This window comes from Coenobita brevimanus, chromosome 44 (genome assembly GCF_032717465.1).
Source record: "Coenobita brevimanus isolate Jiangsu-jjx chromosome 44, ASM3271746v2, whole genome shotgun sequence".
Lineage (NCBI taxonomy): Eukaryota > Metazoa > Arthropoda > Malacostraca > Decapoda > Coenobitidae > Coenobita > Coenobita brevimanus.
The window spans coordinates 36,438,430-36,443,550 of NC_136997.1; positions in this window are offsets into that span (position 1 = coordinate 36,438,430).

Genomic DNA, 5,121 nt, shown 5'->3' on the forward strand with positions numbered 1-5,121 from the left:
CCACTGACCTAAACTGCGTCTGCACGTTAGGTGGCATGGCAAGCAGGGAAAGATTCTCCTGTTAAGGCAGATGTGGAATTAAGATATTTACACAGTTAAAGGGAATATTTGGTCTAACTTTAGTTTAAGTAAAACTAAGATTAATTTGTTAGATTTGCCCTGTACATATCATGATGTAATATAACTGTATTTAGTACTGTAATTAAATAAGAGTTGGCAACCCACAATTCAATGAAGAGTTGGGGCTAGCCGCGTTCACTCACTCTGCTCCTAGATCTCGTGGAGTTAGCACTTTGTTCCTAGTCATCCTCAAGCTAGGTTGTACAGAAGCACCATAAGGACGCTTGCTTGCTCAAGCAACTTCACCAAGCAGCCTCATCGTCATCAGTTAACGATCACTCCCTCTTCACTAGCTAAGTAACCTTTACGAATTGGCCAATTCAAGGGGGGATTAGCTAAGAGATAGAAGATAGTTATTGTAGGTGAGTTAAGTTTAATTTACGTTTCGCCTAACACTATGAGAGTTGTTTAACTTACTTAGACAACTTTAGGGAAAGGTAACGACCTACGAGTTGTGTACCAGAAATTTCTTGCATAGCGGTGTCCCGGCAGGGATACCAACTTGGATACATTAAATATTTTTCACATTTTGGTGCCCAGAAAGAGGGCCCCAATTTGTTTACCAGAACTATTAAACATTTTTCACACCATGCATGTATCAATAGTGAGGTATGATTCTTGTCTGCGATACTTCTTCAACATGTTCACATTGCACAATCTTCGTTCCTTCCTTCCTTCCTTTGGTCTGGGGATAAGATTGCATAATTAACTTCACCCATCCTCTTCTCTGTTGCATACGGGCCTGCGGAACTTACCTGCAGTGGCTGACCATGAATGGGAAGCAAAAGAAGAACTTGATACTTTCCTGACTTTCTTGGAGTGGTCCTACCCGTCCTCATCTGAGATTACTCCAAGTGTGCTCTGACTACTTCCATAATATAGGCCAATCTTTCTTTAAATTTTGACACATACTCTAGCAAGTTAATTTCGTCATCATCCACGACCTATAGTTCTTTAGGTAATTTAAGAGAACCTCATACTTCTGAGCCGAAAATTAACGGAAATGGTGAGTAGCCAAAGGACTCGTTCAGTGTTCCTCTGGGGGGAAAAGTAGGAAGGGCAAACACTTCTCCCATTACTTTTGATCAATACACATCTTTTTAAGCCTGCTCTTCAAAGTCTGGTAATATCATCCTAAAGCACCCTGACTCTGAGGGTGATACGCTGAGAAAGGGAGATTCGAAACTCCTTAAGGATTTGTCTGAAAAGCCTAGAAAAGAAGTTACTATCTTGATCTCCCTGAAATTCCTTTGGGAGATGAAAACGGATAAAGAAGTTCAGCAACTCTTTCACAACCAATTTAGCTGGAATGTTTCTTAAGGGAATGGCTTAGGAATGTCTAGTGGCCATGTTTATCATCATGAGGATGTACTGGTGGCCTGAGGAGGTTATAGGCAATGGGCCAACAATGTCCACAAGGACGCTAGTGAACAGGGCCTCAAACACAGGTAGAGGAATCAAGGGAGGTGCAGGGTGGACTTATTGCTCTTTCCGAGTAGCTGACTGGTACGAAATTTTCTGAAAATCCTGGGGACATCCCGACGGATTTCAGGCCAGTAATAATGCTGCCACATGGGGGAGAGCGTCTTCCTCACCCATAAGTGACCTGTTAAAGACAAGTCATGAGCAATGGACATAATTTTTATCCTACTGGATTTGTCAGGACACTTTGATTCCAGAACACACCATATAAAAGGTAGTGACATATATACTGTTTATATGTAAAATAAAGGTTTGAGGAAAATTGTGCCTAAATTCGAGAGAGCTGGAGGAAACAGCAGTGGAGATTCTAGCAAGGGAATGTCGCACACAGCACATCTGACGTCATGGAATGCAGCATCACACGCCTGATGGAACTCACCACAGAGTAATGCACATGCTCACACACATGACCTACCTAGTCATATATCGGGGAAGTTGGAAAGGCAGGTCAGAAGGGGTTGGGTCGCGATAGGAAACAGGAGATGCACGGTGGAAAAGGCAGGAGTAGATGGCACAATGTCAACTAGCATAAACTGCCCTCACCTTATTACTGCTGTTCTCAAGATATCCCCCTTTCAGAATAACACTGCAATCAAACCCCAGACTCATCTTTGTCTCTCTCCTGCCATCCACGACAAGACCAATTTGATAAGTCTAACCTCATACAACCCTATAATCAAACTTTTCTGGGAACGTCTCGGCTGCGTCTATGAGATTTTTGGTGGCAGGAATCGTACGAACCAAGACTACAATTCTACACTTGAAGAGGGGATAAGAGAACTAGCATCATGTTCGAGCCATAAGATGCCTCACAACTTTATACCGGCGGTACTTCGATGATCTACACTTATAACTAACCTCCCTATTTCTCTATATCTATCTGTAGAAACTTCGTAGCCACCATTTATATATATGTAAGTCTTTAGTTTTGCAACATGTAAGTCTTTAGTTTGGTTAAAGTTATTTTGGTAATAGAAGAGCAGGAGGAGTTAAAGATGAATACAGGGAGTTGATCTTGATTTATTATCTTCAAAGAAAGTCTAAGCTGAGCAGCGTATGTAGTACACAGGGACTTAATATACTAACTAAGTCTAGTCGGACCCCTCTTCTTATTTGATCTCTCCACTACCTGCCGGTTCTATGGCCAGTCCCTTTCTGAGCTCTGATTCCTACATTCTCGTTTAGCAGGGATCGTGTCACGTGGGCTATACTGTTGTGAAGCTTCTAGAACACTGTATGTGTGTGTGTATGTACAGCTTCCGGTGCACGTCCAGCATTCCTTCACCTAAGAGTTGCAAGCTAATTTCCTTTTCCCACACCTTGTCTGGTGCTCTATCTATCTATCTATCTATTTGTCTATCTATCTATCTATCTATCCATCATGCTATCCATTATGATTTGTATTTATAATATGGAGTCCTGACATTGCTTGGCCATGCCAACTGGCGGTCCTCCGACAGCAATCATGATTGCCATATGCTAATTTATTAATATATAACATTGATTATAATATTGCATATATGATATTCACGTTAATATTGCAGTGATCCAGTAATATTACATTTTAAACAAGTTGTATACATAATTGAATAAATGTAATATGGTTAAATTGGTTATTGTAGGACAGTTTGTAAGATGTGTATGCATAACAGTAAAATGCATATATGCAAAAAAAAAAAGTTCAAAGTTAAGATTATGGTAGGAGCTATTAATATTTTATATAGAGATGATACTGGTATACTCCTATAATATGTGTCATTAATTTATATATATATATATATATATATATATATATATATATATATATATAGATATAGATATATAGATATAGATATAGATATATATATATATATATATATATATATATTGCCAGACGCCTCAATCCCGTTTGGGGTGGCCACAAACAAATCGCCTCCAAGTCGCCCTGTCCCCCGCCATTTCACTCCCCTGCTCCCAACTCACACACCCCTCTCTCATATACCTCTCCACCCCATCTCTCCATCTCATCCTCGGCCTCCCCCTCCCTCTTTCCCCCTCCACGTCACTCACATACACTCTCTTCGTCAGTCTTTGACCCTCCATCCTCTCCACATGGCCAAACCACCTCAGTGTGTTCCTCATAACGCTTCCTATCACATCCACATCAACACCACAACGCTCCTTTATATCCTCATTCGTCAGCCTGTCTCTCCATGTGACTCCACAGGCTCCTCTTAAATAACTCATTTCCACGGCTCTCACTCTCTCTCTCTCTCTCTCTCTCTCTCTCTCTCTCTCTCTCTCTCTCTTTATATATATATATATATATATACACTTCATTCAGGGAGGTTAACTTGAATTCGCACTTTACCCCCACTAAACACTGACTCCAAGTTTGCAATTCTTGCATGCATTCTGTGCATTGCGAACAGCACTACTGCAAATACAATACAGAAGATTATAAAGACAGTAGGTGCTGGGCTATACACATAATATGGGTTGAACATACTCAAACTCAAATCTTTCCTGGGCTTCATTGTTTCATTGATCAGTTGCATAATTTCAAACTTAGGTGAAGTCAAATTAATACCTGTGCTCATGTTTAAGTCCATATCAGGCAGTGGGTGGAAATGTTTGTGTGTGTGATTGAGGATGGTGTAGTGATTGATGGTGAATAAAGTGGACATGGATGGTGTAAATACCGCACAGTAGTCTGGTGCTATGTATAATCCTGAGGCTGAAGTATGGGATGGTGGTATATCTGGACAGACTATGTAAACTGATGTGTTATGAGTGAAGTAAAAAAACTGTGAGTGTCCGATGCGTTGATGGTGTACAAGCTTATCTGGAGCAAAAGTGAAGTTGCAGTGATTATGAATGTTGTGATTTCTTATGATAGCCATTTCACAAGGGACTGTATCAGTAGGCTGAAACGTGAAAATGTAGGCAGCACAAAGGTGAACAGCATGTAGGGATGTGTGGCACTATCGTTCAATCGTTGATTCACTTGCGAAAGTGACAGTGTTCCGTCTCTTGGAGACCATGATGAGTTCGGTGTCTGTGTTGATGTTGATGATGACCAAAGTGTTATTATTCTTAGAATGGAAGGGGTGTATTTGGTATACTGTGAACAGGTCGTCAGTTATGAATGGCACATGAACTACTACTGATGTTGAGGTTAGTGTTGCTTCTAAATATGGATAATATTGCATGAAATCCCTGCTTCGGAACAAAGGCTTCAATTTATGTTTATGTATGCCTTGACTAATTATCTGACGTAGCTCATGAACTGGAAGTAAGTCAATTGTGATCTTGCCATTACCGGCATTCGAAATTCCTTGCATAAGTGCCCTGTAACGAACTCTAGTGTTGTCTAATTGGAGTAAAATTGTATCAATGTGTTCCGTGATGATGGAGAAGTGTCGGAAAAGTGTTATGTTACGTTCCATGTCATTTATTTTATCTACACTTTCGAGAGCTATGTTTTCTGCCTTTTTCAGATTTTTCACGATTGTCTTCATTGCTGAGTTATGTCCTGCA